This window comes from Schistocerca americana, chromosome 8, assembly GCF_021461395.2.
Source record: "Schistocerca americana isolate TAMUIC-IGC-003095 chromosome 8, iqSchAmer2.1, whole genome shotgun sequence".
In the NCBI taxonomy this organism is placed as follows: Eukaryota; Metazoa; Arthropoda; class Insecta; order Orthoptera; family Acrididae; genus Schistocerca; species Schistocerca americana.
Window position 1 is genome coordinate 41,145,539 of NC_060126.1, and position 19,417 is coordinate 41,164,955.

Consider the following 19,417-nt stretch of genomic DNA (forward strand, 5'->3'; position numbering starts at 1 on the left):
TCACAAATTCGCGAAGAGCCACAATAATAAGAACAGTAATTTTAATTGAAAGGGACATCTTGAAACAATGAGAACATTCAGATTACTAGATACAATCAAGAAATAGGTATAGGTTCATTTATCTCAACTGTAACGACTGTAATAATCCGTCGCCGTAGCATTACATGGATCCCTATATCCCTGAGTGTTGTACACCACTCCTATAGACTTATAATTGGCATACAACGAATACTTAATGGGAGCAGTCGAAAACTGCCTCCTTCTTGCACCCGTGTTGTGACCGGGAAAAGTGAAGACGGAAGAGTAAAAATTCGCTCACGGCAATATATAAGTAATACACGAAATTCAGTCACCGATGTAATATTAAAGGTTGTACCATGTCTGTGCTTCAACGTTTAATTACTGAGTAAAATACATAAATATTCAAATAAAATAGGAAATTATGCTTTAGATATTACAAGCAGCATGTAGGACTGTGTTCTACGCAAAATTATTTGGGATGTTACCGAGTAGGAGGACATCCCCTCGCACAGCCTCGCCCGGTGATTCATTTTGACAGCGTCCCGTAATGTCGTCAGGAAATTTTGTAGTATGTTCCTGTGATGATATGCTCCTTACGAGCATAACACGTTAGCACAAAAGCGTGGCAGTCCAAAATTGCAGTTGGATCACTTGCTGAATGAAGCTACTGGTCGCCATATGAAATTATACTTCAGCGTTTATGAAGTTGACCAGGATTGCACAGCTAAGTACGTTGTGACACACGTGTAACCTTAAGCTTTTCAGAGCAGTAATTGGTGTGTGGTTTAATTGCCCTAGTTGGTTGCTGGTTCTGGTCCCTGACTTGCGTGTTGCAATTAGAGTTCATTTGAGTATCGAGAAAGGGATGAATACCAGTCCTCCACTCAAATGTCGCTCGTGAGATAAATCAGAGGCTTAAAGAGGTACAAGCCGTCGAGTACCCAATGGGGCGTTTTTCTTGGGGGGTATAGTTCCGACCCGAGGTGGGTCTATGATGGTGCTTTGGGTGCCGTTTTCCAGATGTATGCTACTAACTGTAAGTCACAAAGTGGAACGTTACAACGTAATACAGTTCATCTTCTCGCCCCTCGTAAGGATGCCACGTTCATTATCTACATGTTGTACCCGGGTACACATCCGCTGTCGGTAAGCTGAATTGATAGAACAAAGACCAACGCCAGTGCAGTCCGCACGAAGACGCAGCATAGCCAAGCATTATCTGAATAACCAATCAGGAGGCGCGGGAGAGAGGCCACGTGACTGCCTGCAGATAGAAGCTTCTGAATTGAGGACTCTTGTGTGTTGCTCCAGGCTGTCTACCTCTATCTCTCTTGTGTTTTAGCTCTTCTCCACAACAGGTGCTTAAGGCCATTTGCTCCTGCCTCTCTTGTATTTCAGCTTTCCCCCTCGCTCCCTCTCTCTCTCCATCCATCCATCCATCCATCCCTCGTCCCTCCCCCCTCTCTTTCTCTCTCAGTCACTCACTCTCTCTCTCTCTCTCTCTCTCTCTCACTCACTCACTCACAGACACACAGACATACACACACACTTGTAACTTACGTCCACGCTTTATTATTCCGCTCAGCATAACTGTTCCTTTCTGATATCCTGTAACTTTTGTCCACCCACCCTCTTGGTTACTAACTGGCATCTTCCAAGATCCCAATGCAAATTCTAAAGTACATTTTCTTTGAATGTGTGCCTTTGAGTCGACTGTAACAACCATCTCTTCCATTGTGCTTACAACCCATTGTTGTACACTACCATGACACGATGGTGGTAGTGACGGTGATGGTGTGTGCAGAGCGCTAAACGGGAATGTCATCAGCGTCTGTACTCAACTAAAAGACTACAAGTGTGGTTATAAGTTGTCAGTTAAAAAAATGTAATTAGCAGCCATCCTGGGACTCTCTCACTCACACTTCGCAAAAAAAGCATGCCTCAGGGCAGTGTGTGAGTAAAATACGTAGGATATTACCACACAGCCTCTAAAATAGTGGAACAAGAAACTAGGCTTACACGATAAGTCGGAAAATAAGCGATGAAAAAACCATTCTAGAAACACATTAAAAACTTCTATCTGAGGCACTATTGAGAAGATCAGATATTACCGAGAATCTTAAAACACGAACCACATTCCATACATCAACACGTAAAATCGAGGACAGATCAACTGGTAAGTGGGGTGCGTCTCTCACGGCTTCTTTCAGATGAAATGCGGCGTACAGAAACTTGTACACTACAAGCACTGCATACTCCAGAGTCTCCTACCGAAGGAGGAGTCCATGCGCCAGAGGACAGTGTCCTACACAGAGGCGAGTTAAAAGGACTTGCTCCCGTCGCAGTGACCGAAAGCAGAAACGCCGCGGTAGTGTCGTTGGTTTCATGGGCCTCAGCTTGTTGTTGTCCAATCCTGACAACTGCTCCTCCACAGACGCATTATTTTTTGTCTCAATAGCGAGGTAACTGCATGGACAGGGGCAGCATATTCAAAACCTTGAACTTCCAAACAGGCATACTTAACTGCTGCATCTGCTGCTTCACTACCCGGAATATTCACGTGCCCTGATATCCAGCAGAATGACACATCTTTCTCGTGGTGCTGTAAGTGGGTTAGCTGAAGATACTTTAGGCTGGATACACGTGATCGATAGCCTGGAGGGTGCTTAGGGAGACGAAGCGGATAGGGAATTTGGTTACAGGAAGGCACCGCATTTTCGCCTAAGGATCGCATATAATTCAGCATCATACACTGTAAATGTACCAGATAAGCGAATCTTGACGGCACAGTCTGGAAATAACAGCACACACGATGAATTATTCAGCGTAGACCCATCAGTGTAAAGGACCACACAGTCACAGTGCACGGCTAACATTCTGTAAAAGGCCGGTTTAAAAACAGAGGCTGGAGTAAAACTCGTCTTGCACGCTGATAGATCTAAACTAATCCTGGGTTTAAGTATTAACCAGGCCGGCGAACGACTTCAACCTTGACGAAAGAAACATATATCGTCTGCGCCAAAAGCCTGGCCACCAACAGCTGTTACAGGACGATTCGATTCACGGATCCAGTTGTATGGCTCCTTCCGTGTATAGCGATTTTACGACTATGACGAGTGGGGACTGAAGATGGCATCAATGTAATGCCGAAACTCGTAGCACATAGAAGTTCATAAAATAAAATAAATTTCTACAATACATACAGCTGTTGGTAAATTATTGCATTAAAAAGAAACTAAGTCCTGCCGCATGTGAAACCCAAATGGCTTTGTCGCGCCTGGCCTATTTGTAAATAGTCAGTTCAGTGGTGGGCGAGTTCATGTCGTAATGCCGGTGATTGTGGCTTGAATTGTGGGCTGCACACACCATGCATCATGAGGACCCACTGCCAGATGACAAGAGGTGGTTCACCCAGCTCAACAGAGTGTCCACGAATTGGACACATAAGATCCTGTCGCCAACCGAATCCTCTCATGATGAACAGCATCGGTTTTACATACTGACAAGGGAACCTCCCCATCGCACCCCCCTCAGATTTAGTTATAACTTGGCACAGTGGATAGGCCTTGATAAACCGAACACAGATCAATTGAGAAAACAGGAAGAAGTTGTGTGAAACTGTGAAAAAATAAGCAAAATATACAAACTGAGTAGTCCATGGGCCACATAAGCAACATCATGGACGCAGTGTGCTTAGAAGCGCCGTGGTCCCGTGGTAGCGTGAGCAGCTGCTGAAAGAAAGATCCATGTTTCAAGTCTTCCCTCGACTGAAAATTTTACTTTCTTTATTTTTGCATAGTTATTATCTGTCCGTTCGTTCATTGACATCTCTGTTCACTGTAATAAGTTTAGTGTCTGTGTTTTGCGACCGCACTGCAAAACCGTGCGATTAATAGACGAAAGGACGTGCCTCTCCAATGGGAACAGAAAACATTTGATCGTAAGGTCATAGGTCAACCGATTCCTCCACAGGAAAACACATCTGATATATTCTATACGACACTGGTGACGGCATGTGCGTCACATGACAGGAATATGTTGTCGACCCACCTAACTTGTACACTTGGCGAATGGGTAAAAAGATTCTTCTACCTTGGCCGATTTAGGTTTTCTTGTGGATGTGATAATCACTCCCAAAAAAGTGATGAAAACATAAGAGTTTGTCACATAAACTGAAAATAATACTTGTGGAAAGATTTGAACCTAGGACCTTTCGTTCCGCAGCTGCTCACGCTACCACGAGACCACGGCGCTCCTGCGTTCTTATCGTCCTCATTGTTGCTTATCTTCCCCTGAACTACTCAGTTTGTATATTTTGTTTATTTTTTCACAGTTCTACACAACTTCTTCCTGTTTTCTCAATTGATCTGTGTTCAGTTTTTCAAGGCCTATCCACTGTGCCAACTTATAACTAAATCTGAAGGGGGTGCGATGGGGAGGTTCCCTTGTGATATAAGATGGTCGTGCTGAACCATAAACTGTACAACCATAGTCAAAGCGAAACCGCACAAACTGCTTGTAAGACAGAAGCAGTTATGTTTGTTCCGCTCCCCATGACCTGCGGTCGAGACCTTTTAAAATATTCAATGCCTTTAAACCAGTGCCCTTAATTGCCTTCAGATGTGGTAACCACATGAGGCGTTCATCGAAACTGAGATCCAAAGGCTTCACTAACTTGTAAAATTAAGAACAGTGTCCCTCATTGTTAGAAGGGGCAGGTTAAAAAGGTGACATGAATGATTAAAATTAACACAGACACATTTCTTTCAGGAAAATTTAAAACTTGTACTATTTACGCACTTCTCCGATCGCTGTATCGTACGTTGTAACTGACGAACAGACGTTGCAAAGTTGAAGGAGGAGCAGAAGATGGCAAAGTCGTCCACAAACAATGAAAATCGAACAGGAAAATTAGCTGTGTACATAATATGTACATAATACCGTTGACGGCAATAGCAAACAGAAATACACTTGAGACACATTCTTTAGGGATTACATTTTCTTACTCGAAGCGGGCCAAATGAGCATCACCGACCCGATATTGAAGAAAATCGTCTGGGAAGGAAGGACCGTTTGAAAATTGCCAATCATCCTCTGAAGCTCCATTGTTGAAGTTCACCCACGATGTCATGTCTCAAACTAGTGTCGTAAGCCCTCTCTAAATCGAAGAAGACATCTATGGGCTTCTGTCTGAGGAGGAAGGATTGTTGCATTTCCGCCTCTAGCAGGATGAGGTTGCAAGGCTTGAAAGATACCTCCAAAGCCCAGAGTAAGAGCGACTAAGAAGGTCCCACGATTCAAGTGCCTTTCCTATGGAGCTAATGAGGGTCACACTGTGGTAACTACTGGACAACATGCAGTCCTTCTCTGTTTTCAGGAGGGGCATTAAAATCGCCTCTCTCCACGAGTTGCGAAAGTCCTCGGTCAATCAAATCGCATTAAAGAGAATAAGACTAATTTATTTACATCTGGGTGGAGGTACTGTAACATGCTGTACGTGGTTTGATCCTTATGGTTTTATCCTTAACTGGGGCAGTTTCCTTGCCGAAAGGGAGGGCACAATCAAGCTCCCACATGGAAAAAGGACAACTGTAGTCCTCAGTGATGATGGAATTGAAATTCTAACACTCCTCTCCATCAGTGACTGATGGCGGTGAAAGGCTGGATCTTGGTTTGCATTGCCAATGGTCACACCAAAGTAATGCACTATGACATTCGCTATGTCCCCAGCTGTAGATTGCAGATGCACTTGCCTCAGCATGTCAGTTAGGGGTAGTCTGGGAAATTTGCCAGGTATCCTCCGTATGGCTTCATGTACCTTCAAAGAGCTAGTGAAGCGACTGATCAAGTCCAGAAACACTTGCCAAAACTTCTTCTTGTTCTCCCTCATTGTCCAACAGGCCTTTGCCCTCACGTTTTGGAGGACTGCAAGGTTCACATTAGTAATGTCACCCACCCAACCTGGACACAATTTCGACGTTCAAAAATGGCTAATTGATTGTACAGTGTCTAGTTCACTCTGCTAAGCATCCACTGTGGCGTTTTCCACTGAGAGACAGCTCTCTCTGAGTGATGCATCCAGACAGGGAAGTGGTCACTGGAATATAAGTCAGCAACTACTCTCCAGTGAGCAGCATCGACAAGGGCAACAGAAGAGATAACAAGGACTACAACCGAGGATGGCCTCATGGCAGTGCTAAAGTGTATGCTACCACCAGCGTTAAGGATGCATAATCCCTCTGAGCCGGCCGGGGTGGCTGAGCGGTACTAGGCGCTACAGTCTGGAACCGCGCGACCGCTACGGTTGCAGGTTCGAATCCTGCCTTGGCCATGGATGTGTGTGATGTCCTTAGGTTTAAATAGTTCTAAGTTCAAGGGGACTGATGACCTCAGAAGTGAAGTACCATAGTACTCAGAGCCATTTGAACTATTTTTGCCACAACCCCTCTGATAGAACAAGGCTTTCGACAACCCAACAACTTGGTCACATTGAGGGAGGGCCCAATAGCACACTGCGCATTAAAATCTCCTAAAAACAGGAAGGGGACTTGAGGAATCAGGTCAGAAAGACCTTTTCTATCCAAAGTTCCGTTACACGGCAAATACACACTACAAAGATGGTAACAGCAAATGGAATATGCATTGTGGCAGCAAATGCCTAAAATAGCTGTTCTGAGGAAGACACAAAGATAGCCGCTCCACCTTTAGTCCTGTATGTATCTTCCCAAGGATCACTGTATCCCCGGAGAACAGAGGCATCACTACATTTGAAATGCGTTTCCTGTAGACGCAGACATAGGGGTCTCTTCTGTGCAACCGGTGCCAGCTCCTCCATCTGTCTTCAGTACCCATTCATGCTCTATTGAAGCACAGAGCCATTTATCAGGCATGTTTATGTTTTCCCTTGTCCATCTGCATATGGGAGAGCCCACTTAAGAAGCAGGAGAACTGAGTGAGATCAAGGGTTCATTTAACCAGAGGCCTAAGTCCATGGCGGAGTCATCATCCTCTGAGTATTCCTTGATCTCACGAGCAACCTGATTTGATTGTTCTTTCTTGACAGTGCACTTAACCTTAGTCTTATCCTTCAGATTACACGACACCGAGTTAGGCTGTGCCAACTCTGCCTGCCTGGAGGGGAAGCAGGGGTCACATTTGGAGTTTGTGTGGAGACAAATAGACAGACAGTAGGAGCAAAAGCAGCGGTCTCCATAGGGGTCTGCGCGGAGATAGCAACAGTGCCATTTGAACTGTCGCTGCCACAGGTTCACTTGCAAGAGAATTTCTTGATATCAAGGCCCGTCGATGACGTCTGAATGGAAACACTCACAGTCGCAGGTTTCTCCATGTGTACTGCAGCAAATAAAGTGGAAAAGCTTGGGGATTGAAGGGATTTGTACATATCCTTCGCTTCAGTGTAAGATATGCGATTAGTCTCCTTTAACTCCTGAATTCTATTTTCGTCTTTGTACACCCCACACTCCGTGCTCCAAGCCGAATGTGGACTTGAACAATTGACACAAATATCAGGATGCGCACACGCACTTTTGTCAGGGTGGGCGGCCATACCATACTATACCACACGAAGCTCGTCCGTTACAATCGAGAGTGGTGTGCCCGAATTTCTGCCACTCTAAACACCTCATAGAGCTGGAGAAGTATGGTCCGACTTTCAGTCTTAAAAATACAACTTTAATACAATCTGGCAAAGCCGGCGCACCAAACGTCAGTGTAAATGAGCCTGATTTTTCTAGTTTTGCATCCACATGATGCATTAAATGTTTCATCTCAATGAGCCCTTCGTCAGCTCATTCCTCCTTTAGCTCTGAAGTGTCCATATCCACGATGTCATTGCACGTGACCGCCCCTTAACTATCTGTATGGTGCTGTTCAACTACAATAAGATACTCATTCAAAAATTCCGACTTCAAAAGGTTTTTAACTTGCTGTGATGTCACTGTTTCAATAAACGTAGCTGTTTAACAGATTTGAGGTTTCCAGCAAAACCATCAAGGCCTTCCTGGAGATAGAAGGGCTGTACCTTCTCCAGCGTACCATTTTCTCTCGTGATCACAAAAAACACATATTGACAGGCTGGGCGCTCTCCGTTACCATACAATGCCTGAACTTTAGAAGAAGAGTGCTGAGGAGGGATATCCCCCACACTTGTTTTGAAGGATGGGTGTGAGTACTACCCAACGGACCAAACTGTATGGAGAAAGTGCACGAGAACTCGTGGATGTCATAGTGATCCTATGGTAACTAGGGAAACAAACTGTGGTGTGAATACTGTAAGACACACACCATCATATTATTTGACTTGTCGCTCTAACGAAGTAGGCGAGTGTCAGCAATATGTCTCGTGGTCTTATTGTGGCGTGTTTATCTTCTGCCGTTAGGTCAGACAATAGAAATGCCACTTGCACGCTTAGAGTAGCAGATTGACGGTGACCAACTTTAAACAAAACTTGATTAATTTTCACACACATTTATTAAAATAAAAAATCATAGATATTACGTAACTTGATTCTGGATGCTGTTTACAATTGACAATCTGAAGTTCCTTTGGTATTGGTAAGTTAATCTTATTCTCACATAGCTCTGATACTTGAGAAAGTGTCTATACATTTCTCTTCATGGCTATGTACAGGAATATGATAATCTTATTAGGCGCAGACTGAAACTTGACTATAGACTAATGCAGACTAATACAGACTGACTAATTGGAGGTCTGTACACTCGTTATAATACCTCGCACGTTCAGGTATCACTGCGCTAGTGTGATCCGCGAGGAGAAAAGGTTCTACGTTAGCAGCAATGCCATTGGCTGCGTTACTTATTAATACGCGGATCGGCGGAAGCAGAATTTGGTCCGTCCCTAAGGCAGCACCATCTCATAGTGCGGGGACGGACGAGCGCTGCGCCTGCGCTGTTGTGCTTAGCGGGGCGCGCTCTATTCGGAAAGTTGTGTACTTGCTGACTACGCGGAACTATGTACACAACATCCATCCCTTCTGCGGGGAAAAAAAAAGCTTTTGAAGTTTGCTTGAAAAGCCTTTTTTTTCTACTTCTTTGCTTTCCGGCGTGCGTATGTCTGTGGGTGCACACATGTTGCTCCCCGTGGCATTCGCCTGCGGTCCGCTAGGAAAACCCACTCAAAACCTGCGGAACAGGGAACCGGAGAAGCAAAAATTTTGTTACAAAATTGTATTTCCACATCGGTATATTGGTCATAGTTTAAATCTAATTCCTCTTCGTCGTCCATCTTCTCTGGGGATGTCGGCTGTGGACGGCTGGTGTAGTCGGCTGCCCCTGAAGGTGCTGCGTCGGCGTCGGCGGCTGCGTCGACGGCGGCGGCGGCGGTGTCGGCTGCCGGTGACAGCGTCTGTAATCCTGCGAGCTGCTTGGGGTTGACATCTGCTCCTGAGTCTGCAAAATGAAACAGCCTAGGAGTTCTGCCTATATGTGGCTGCTGTCTTTGCTGCCGTAATTGATTAGTATGGCGAATAACAATGCCGCTTTGCGTTCTTATTCTATACATTATATTTCCAATGCATTCTACTATGATTCCTTGCGTCCAAGTACGCTTTCCTCGACTGTAGACAGTTACGAGGACTTTGTCGTTTACATGGAATCGTCGTCCATTCGTCGTCCGTTCGTTGATCATTTTCTGGATGCATTGTGGGTTTTAGGATAGACATCAGAGTCCTGTGTTGTCTTCCATGCAGTTTTTCTGCAGGTGACTGTGCTTCGTGCGGAGTAGCTCTGCATTGTGACAGAAAAATTAATAAGGAAGTCTCTTTGTACTGTTGCACCAACTTTGTCATGTGTGCCTTGAACGTTTGTACGAAGGGTTCGGCGAGTCCATTAGCCTCAGGGTGACATGGTGCCATCCTGTAATGTGCAATTCCGTTCATCTGACAGAATGACTGGAATTCTTGCGACGTAAATTGAGTGCAGTTATCGGTCACTATGGTTTGAGGCAATCCTTCAATGGAAAAGATCTTTGACAACGCTTGAATTGATGTCGCTGAAGAAGTTGTACGCATTTGTAGCACAAAAGGGAATTTTGAAAATGCATCAATGACAATAAATCAAGAAGTTCCAAGAAAAGGACCTGCATAGTCAATATGCAATCTTGACCAACGTTCTGTTGCCTGTGGCCACGGAAAATATTGTTTTGGCGGAGCTGATTGATGCGTCTGACATAATTTACAGTTAGAAAGCATTGTTTCAATATCTTTATCAATGTTCTTCCAGTAGCAATGTTCTCTGGCCATGCGTTTCGTGCGTACTATGCCCAAATGACATTGGTGTAACATTGTTAGCACTTAAGTCCTCAGAGCTTTGGGTATAACTACTCTTGTTTTTCCCGTTTAACTGTGAACTAATATGACGCCTTTGTGCATTGTGAGAGCATGTCTCATGTTCCAATAAGATTTCACTTCTGGCTGAGCTAACATGTCCTTATCGATTGGCCATTCCGTAAGAATATACTGCTTTATGTTTGATAACACTGGATCTTTGGGCACTAACTTAGCTATTATGGTGGCATTGACGGGGAAATTTTCCACGACGTCCTCACTGATTACGTCTATCTGAAAACATACGTCCTCTGATTTGTCAAAATGTTCATCTTGACCCGCCGGTAGACGTGAAAGTACATCGGCGTTGGCATGTTTTGCCGTCGACCTATATAAGATCTCGTAGTTGTAATTAGACAGTAGCAATGCCCAAAGTCGTAAACGCTGTGCTGCCGTAGAGGATACACTATTATGTGGTCCGAATATTGTCACCAATGGCTTATGGTCTGTGAGGAGAATAAATTTTCGTCGGTATATGTAGTCATGAAACTTCTTCATAGCAAAGATAATTGCTAGTGCCTCTTTTTCTACTTGGCTATAGTTTCGTTGACTTGAGTTTAAAGTTTTCGACGCGTATGCAATCGGTCGTTCAATTCCTTGATGTTTATGACTGCACCCATCCCGTAATCTGACGAGTCCGCCGCAACAGTGATCAGCTTTTGCGGGTCATATGTCGTAAGACATTTTGCGTCCACTAAACTTTGTCTCAGTTTATCGAATGCGTGCTGGCATTCTTTGGACCAATTACACACGACTCCTTTGCGAAGCAATCTGTGCAACGGTTCGGAAATTTCAGCTGCTTTCGGTATGAATTTCTGATAATAATTAATTTGGCCTAATAAAGCTCTTAGTTGCTTTAAGTATTTTGGAGCTGGCAGTTTCTGTATTGCTACTGTATACTGTGGTGTCGGACTGATTCCGTTATTTGACAATATATGTCCTAAATATTGAATTTTCTTGACAAAAATATACATTTGTCCTAGTTGCACCTGAGATTGGCCTTTCTGAGAACCTTGAACAGTTCTTCCAGGTTATCTAGTAAATCTTGTGGAGTTTTTCCCGAGACGATTATGTCATCGAGATAGTTAACTGCGTTAGGACAGTTTCTAATTAATTGTTCCAAGTAAAGTTGAAAGATGCTTGGTGCACTAGCGATACCAAATGGTAAGCGCTTGTATCTGTACAATCCAAATGGAGTATTTATGACCATAAACTTTTGTGTATCTTTGCCTAAAGGGACCTGCAGATATGCTTCCTTTAAATCCAATTTGGCGAAATACACCCCCCCCCTGCTAATTTATACATCAGTTCTTCCAGTTTCGGAATCGGGTATGTATCTATAATGCACTGTGAATTGACAGTAGTCTTGAAATCTCCACAGATACGTAATGATCCATTTGGCTTTTCTATTACAACGATTGGGGTTGCCCAGGCGCTACTTGTGACTGGTTCGATAATACCATTGCCTTCTAAACGGTCAAGTTCTTGTTTTACGCGTTCTTTCATTGCGTAAGGGACAGTTTTAGCTTTGCAAAACTTCGGCACTGCATTCGGTGTCAGCGTAATGTGTGCCTGGTAATCAGTGACTCTGCCTGTCGCGGAGGAAAAAATATCTTCGTACTTCTGCAACACTGTTTGTAATTTTCCTTTCGGAACTTCATGAGCGACCTGTTTCGCTTCATGCATTGTGAAGCCTAATTCGTTAAAGAGATCAAGACCCAGCAAGTTTGATGCCTTATGGGTGTTAACTACTGCTAAAGTAGCTGTCTTGGTAAACTGTTTGTAAGTTACTTCCGTCGTCATTGCACCTTTGACTGGAATGTGTTCATTACTGTAGCTGTACAGTGAGCTTTCAAAATGCTGCAATTTAGGAGAACCTAGCCGTTTATGCGCGTGCAGATTTATGATAGAGATCGACGATCCTGTGTCAGTCTGGAATTTGATAGGTATTTTGTTCACCAGTAATGTGACACACAAAGATTTGTTCCTGTTTTGTACAATAGCATTTATGTTTAACTTTTGAAACCTGAATATAGTCTTGCCTATTCATACAGTCACACGCATTGAAGGTATACTTCTTAAAATTAAGCGCTTTCATATTGCTAAACTTATTTCTAGACTGTACACTTTTCTTATTACACACTTCTGATTTGTGCCCTTTTCGTTTGCAAAAGTCACAACGTGCGTTACGATAATAACAATTGCCTCTGTGATGATTGATTTCACATTTATGACATGATTTCAACGTTAGTCTTTTTGCTTGGGTGTGTGATCCCTTCTTAGATCACGTGAGCCTAGCCTTGCTGTGCAGTTTACGGCCTCGGGTACGCGGTCCGCGTTGCCCCGTGTCGCGTCCTGTGTCGCGAACACGTCACAGCCGCCGTCTTGTGCCACACTCACAGAAGCCTGGCTTTGTTCGTGTGCTCGAATGATTGGTAAACAATCTTGCAAGGACGCATTGATTAAACTAAGGAGTTCTTTCCTTAATTTCTCGTCTGGTGAATGCATTATGAGCATATCACGTATTAAAGAATCTGCATAGGACTTTTTACACTTTTCGTTTTCACGAATAAATTTGCAGTTCCTAGTTAATCCTTGCAACTGTGTGATCCAGTCCGTGTATGTCTGCTGTGCCTTTTTCTTGCGTAAGTAAAATTTATGCCTCGCAGCAGCGGCATGCGTTTGCTTGTCGAAGTATTTTTCGAGCAAGTCTTTAATAGCTGGGAATGACAAATTTGTCGGTTCACAAGTCGGACTCAATTTTAAGAGAAGGTTGTAGATAGCTGCGCCGCAATTTGCCAAGAAATAAGATCTTTTTTCCACATCACCTGATATCTGGTGTGTGAGGAAGTGCTGTTCCAGGCGTGCTGCATAGTCCGGCCACGCTTCTTCCTTGCTGTTGTAAACTGCGAAAGGTGGTGGCGGAAGATCAATTTGTAACGGAGGCGCTACGGCAGGCTGCTACTCCAAACGTTCCACTCTTGTAAGCAACGCCTGTTGCGTCTGTTGTATTTGTGCCATGAGATTTACGATCTGCGCCGTGAGCTTCATGGTTATCTGAAAATTCCAAGTGCTACTAGATTACTGCAATAATGATATTTTAGCTGCAAGAGAGCGAGTCAACAGTCAAGTATGTAGCTTCCCGAAGTCCACTGTAATCTATTTTATGTCAGGCTCACACGTGGTCATCCGTAATTGTGCTAAAATCATCTGTGTCCTTAGTACCTCATCGCCAATGTGGTGTGCGTACTGTAAGACCTTCGGTACACACACCATCAGATTATTTGACTTGTCGCTCTAACGAAGTAGGCGAGTGTCAGCAATATGTCTCGTGGTCTTATTGTGGCGTGTTTATCTTCTGCCGTTAGGTCAGACAATAGAAATGCCACTTGCATGCTTAGAGTAGCAGATTGACAGTGACCAACTTTAAACAGAACTTGATTAATTTTCACACACATTTATTAAAATAATAAAATTCATAGATATTACGTAACATGATTCCGGATGCTGTTTACAATTGACAATCTGAAGTTCCTTTGGTCTTGGTACGTTAATCTTATTCTCAAATATCTATGATACTTGACAAAGTGTCTATACATTTCTCTTCATGGCTACGTAGAGGAATATGATAATCTTATTAGGCGCAGACTGAAAATTGACTATAGACTAATGCAGACTAACGCAGACTGTCTAATAGGAGGTCTGTACACTCATTATAATACCTCGCTTGTTCAGGTATCACCACGCGAGTGTGATCTGCGAGGATAAAAGGTTCTACGTTAGCAGCAATCTCATTAGCTGCGTTACTTATTAATACGCGGATCGGCGGAATCAGAATTTGGTCTGTCTCTAAGGCAGCGCCATCTCGTAGTGCCGAGACGGACGAGCGCTGCGCCTGCGCTGTTGTGCTTAGCGGGGCATGCTCTATTGGGAAAGTTGTGTATGCGCTGACTACATGGAACTATGTACACAACACAAACAGTCCATCCCGACAGAGCCCCACGTGCCTGAGTAAGCCCTGTGTAACTGAGATGCAGCGGGTTCCCCAAGGGTTTCCCCCTACGACTGTTCCACCACTACAGCCATGTATCTCATCGGCCTGCAGCACACATTAAGACTGAGGGGAATTTATAGAGGTTTTTACCATCCTCGGCAACGGCCTTGCCGCAGTGAATACACCGGTTCCCGTCAGATCACCCAAGTTAAGAGCTGTCGGGTGTGGCCGGCACTTGCATGGGTGACCATCAGGGCCGCCATGCGCTGTTACCATTTTTCGGGATGCACTCAGTCAAAGAAAACCATCATAACGACCGGGATAGCGGTGTGCTGATCACACGCCCCTCCTATCTGCATCCTCAGCTGAGGATGACACGGGGTTGGATGGTCCTGATGGGCCACTTGTGGCCTGAAGACGGAGTGCTTTACTATTCTCAGGAACCAGGTGGTCAAGTCAAGATCCCCATTTCTCATGACACTCAACGTTCCGCCACTCCACTGCATGGTGGTCGCTGAAGTACGTCCAGAGCTCAAGGCGACGAAGGATTAGCGGCGCTTACCAGTCCCCAGCTCAGGAGATCCGGTGTCGCCAAGCCTGTACCCAGCAAACGAATGCTGAGCTGCTGGGGGCACCATGACTTGGACACACACTTTCAGATTACCGTGAAAATGAACCAGCGTGTTTATTTCAACATTTAGGTAACCAACTGGTGCCCTTCCTTCTATATCTTCGCGATGAGTGTACTTTGGACACTTCTGTCTTGGAAGATGGCAAATGTCGTGTACACATAGCTAAGTGCATAAGTCTCACGTCTGACGAACACTAAGAGACTCTACAGCTGCTCGACGGCACGCTGAATGGCCTGATCTTCATCGTGTAGCACAGTTCTGGGATGCCAAGAAATGCTCTTGCAACGGCAGTTCAAATGGATCAACTTGTTGACATTTCTGCAGTTTGGTAGCTCTATGTGAGCTACCCATGAATGACTGTCTCCGGGCCTGTGGAAACTTCCTCGGCGAACTGAGGTCAACGTCAATGCTAGAACAGTGTTGTGTGATACTAATGTGATGTCTCCTAGGGATTACTAATTTTTTGTCCTGTGCGCCAATATACAGAGTATAAGGGCTGTAGATAATGTAGTATCCTGCGCACTCGTCTAATATAGGGTGCCTAGGAAGCTGTTTTGTCGGATCGCTAGACACCAATTCAAGCAAATCATATTAACGGAATTTATTACATTAAGTTAAATTGACGATACTTAACTTTGCTGTTTCACAATGGTGTGTCGCAAGCAAATGGTGATTTGCAAATAATCAATGTCCTTCGGTATATACAATTTGAATGCAAGCAAAACAAAATAGTTCACTAGTTGCTGCCGTAGCGTTCGTATGACGGCATGTCTTCAACTGTGGCCGCGGCTAGGCGGTTCGGTGCTTATATTCTCTTCGTGTAGAGACCGCTCCTGTCGTGGTGTCGTCCTAGTTTTCCGTTCTTCATCGTCATGCCGGTGCTTGTCGCTACGCTGGAGCAAATTGATAACTGGTGCTTTAATAAGTACCCAATTCAGTGGTTTTGTTGTTTATTCACTTTGTCTACCAGTCTTCCCACAAAACACATCACATAATTTAGACCACTTTACGTCCACACTTCAACATCTGGCCTGTTGCCCAGGGGAAAACAAACACTAATGGCTCTGATTGTGCCACGCCCACCTCGAGGTATTAACTGACCTAAAACATACTAGTCCTAGTAGCTATAATTATTTGTCTGCAAATGATGTAAATATCGATGCAATGTTGTTCAGTACACTGTCCTGCGTCATCAGTGGAAACATCTACACTCATACCCGTAACACCCCGTGTGCAGTGTGTTTTCTTATTACACGTACATAATGAAGGGGTGAGTGGAGGGCAATGAAACAAGCAACTAGTCCTGACAAACATAGGTCTGAAAAGAATGGTTTCCCTGATACAACACATACACAAGTGCAGTAGTGCTAACGTCACAGCTCTATTGTAGAGCAGAGACTTTCCTCTTGTCTTCAAGGCGAGCATAAGCAACGACTACAGTCCAGTTTAGTCTCTTTACAGAGTGATTAAATAAAATTTAATCCACACACTACGGGTCAAACGTTTTAGATAACTCACGATAAAAAGTATATACTTTATTTCAATGTACAAACATATCGTAGAAACTATATCATCAAAATAAATGTTTTCTGCCTCTGTCTTGAAATACAGTGTGGTTTAGATTTCAGCCTTCTCAAAATGTCCACGCTTTAACCCTCAGAACAACTGCAACAGCTCTTGGCATTCTAGAAATAAGACTTTTTTGTGTTTTTGCGGGTATTGCAGTCCACTACGCCTGTTAATTATTTCATAGATCTTGAACATCAGACGACCTCAGTTTTCTGACCGCCCAGTCGAGTTCATCCCATAAGAGCTCAGTGGGATTCAAGTTAGGTGACTGACTTATCCAACTCATATTATTCGGGTCTCCACATTTAACTTTTCTACTGATATTCCCTCTGCTTAATTTACACACTTACTTTCTATACGTTCCCCACGAATTCGACGAACAAATATTCGACGACGGCTCCTCAACTCTTCAAACCCAGATTCGTCTGCGAATAACACTTGGACCATTGCTGCATATTCTAGTTTTTATGTTGCTGTGCCCACTGCAAACTTTTCACCTTATTTTGTTCCTGTAATAACGATTTTTTCATCCGTTATGCAGCACTTCGAACCTTGTTCACGAAGACGGCGTTGCACTCTTGCAACAGAGATTGGAGCTGTTCGCATAGTATTTACTTTCACGAACTTCGGGTCGAGTACGAGGCCTCTGACGTGTGCTCTGTATCACGTTATTCGGGGTCTTCCAGTTAGTGAAACACTTGCATGGGCACCAGTTTGCTTGAACTACTGCGGTGTGTTCACCACTGTAGATTGGCTTACGCCAAGTTTTGTTGCTATTGTCCCACTAGAGCAGCCTCCCTGACGCGGAGTTCCATTTACAGAACGTTTTTCAGTTTCAGTGTCTTGCCTCTGCCCGTTAGAAGGCAATGCGATATGAACCTGATCAGGCATACAAACACAAAACTAGATGCACACAAAGTACCGTAATTTAATACCAACTGATTTCTACTCAGGCAGCTTAAGGAATGAAGCCTATTCGAATGGAACCGTCTCAGGTAAAAGTACGTCATTGTTGATGTGGATACTCATCAGCGCCCTTCTGTCTCAACAACTAATCAAATACACCACAGAGGCGCTTAGAATATACATGCTTACGTTTGTTTTGTTATCAGAACAGGTGTATGATAGAATATTGAAGACCAAATCCCTGTTTGAACCACAAATCAATAGTTGTGATCGGAGATCGAAAACTTTTGACCAGTAATGTAATTCCGATCACAGGTTCGAACTGTCCGTAAAATTACCCCTGAAAGAGATGATAAAAGTCAGGGATTGCTTAGAATATTAATTCAGAAGTCGATTAAACTAATTGAGCCATACATGCCATAAATGTAACTGTCCCCAGCAATCAGAGATTACCATGGTCCAGTCTTAACCAAGAACTATCGTCTCATAGGGATGGAATAATTTTACGTACCCCGGATAAATTATTCTTAATAATTCACAGGATGGCGAGGGCCAGCCAGAAGTCACGAAAGATGAAAGATACGAACACAGCGACAGCTACCAACACTACACCCTGAAAACACAAACGTGTTGATCACAAAATGAGAAGTGCAAACGATGTGCTTTAATAAATGTGGCTGAAAGAACGCCGATATTCGGCCAGATAGAGCAAGGGGACCGAACGAACACATTTCCAGGACCGCGAATATCGACTAACAACACTGGAAATCGTAATTAACACCAAACTATTACTTAACCTCACGAAATTTGTGCTAAAAATTTTTTTCTAAAGTAAAAAACAAGAGAAAAACATGACAAAATGTAACATAGAAATATATCGTAACTACTACATAATACATTTATTATATATGTAAAAAGGAAGAGGTGTTATAAGGCCAATGAAGATGTTTCATAAATAAAAGAAGCGAAACGCGTATGACGAGAAATAATTTGCCTTTGATTTGGCTTCATAGACGGAACATATCTCAATGAAAATTGATGACTTACAGTGGAGTAGTGAAACGTCCCTTTTGAAAAGTTATGAATTACTGTGTTGGTAAACCTCTTACGTAATTTGATCTTCAAACAGCTGAGCAAAACTGAACGTACTCAGACAGGTCTCTCTTTACTTATTCTGGTCATCACTAAACTGACACAATATTTTTCTTTAACGCAACGCAGTCTGACTTTCAATACTCCCTACAAAAGAATGGCCCTGACTAACAGTAACCTATACCTTTCATGAATCACTTACCTCACAAAAATCTTCGTTACTCGAATTACTGCAATACAACGAGCGTCAGCACTGCCAGCTAAATAAACAAATGAAAGATTTTGATAGAGAACAAACAATGTATTTACCTTAATAATGATATATATATATATATATATATATATATATATATATATATATATATATATATATATATATATATATATACATAAAAAATCAGTTCATGACCGCCATCTTTACTAATTTCCTTTTTTTGGCGGACACACGCCCAGATCGTCCGCTTATAGTAACCTCTCAAAACTCTGGCATCTCTCTCTCCACATCCACCACTGCTGGCGGCTCACCTCCAACTGCCCAACGTTACGAGCCGTTGACATGCAACTGCCCAACACTACACAAGCGGATATTCCAACAATGAGTCCAACCAGCCACAGACTGCACACAGCACAGTCAGTGATTTTCATACAGAGCGCTACGTGGCGTTACCTAAAGTGCCTTCATACAATACTCTAAGAGGTACAAATGGTTCAAATGGCTCTGAGCGCTATGGGACTTAACTTCTGAGGTCATCAGTCCCCTAGAACTTAGAACTACTTAAACCTAACTAACCTAAGGACATCACACACATCTATGCCCGAGGCAGGATTCGAACCGTAGC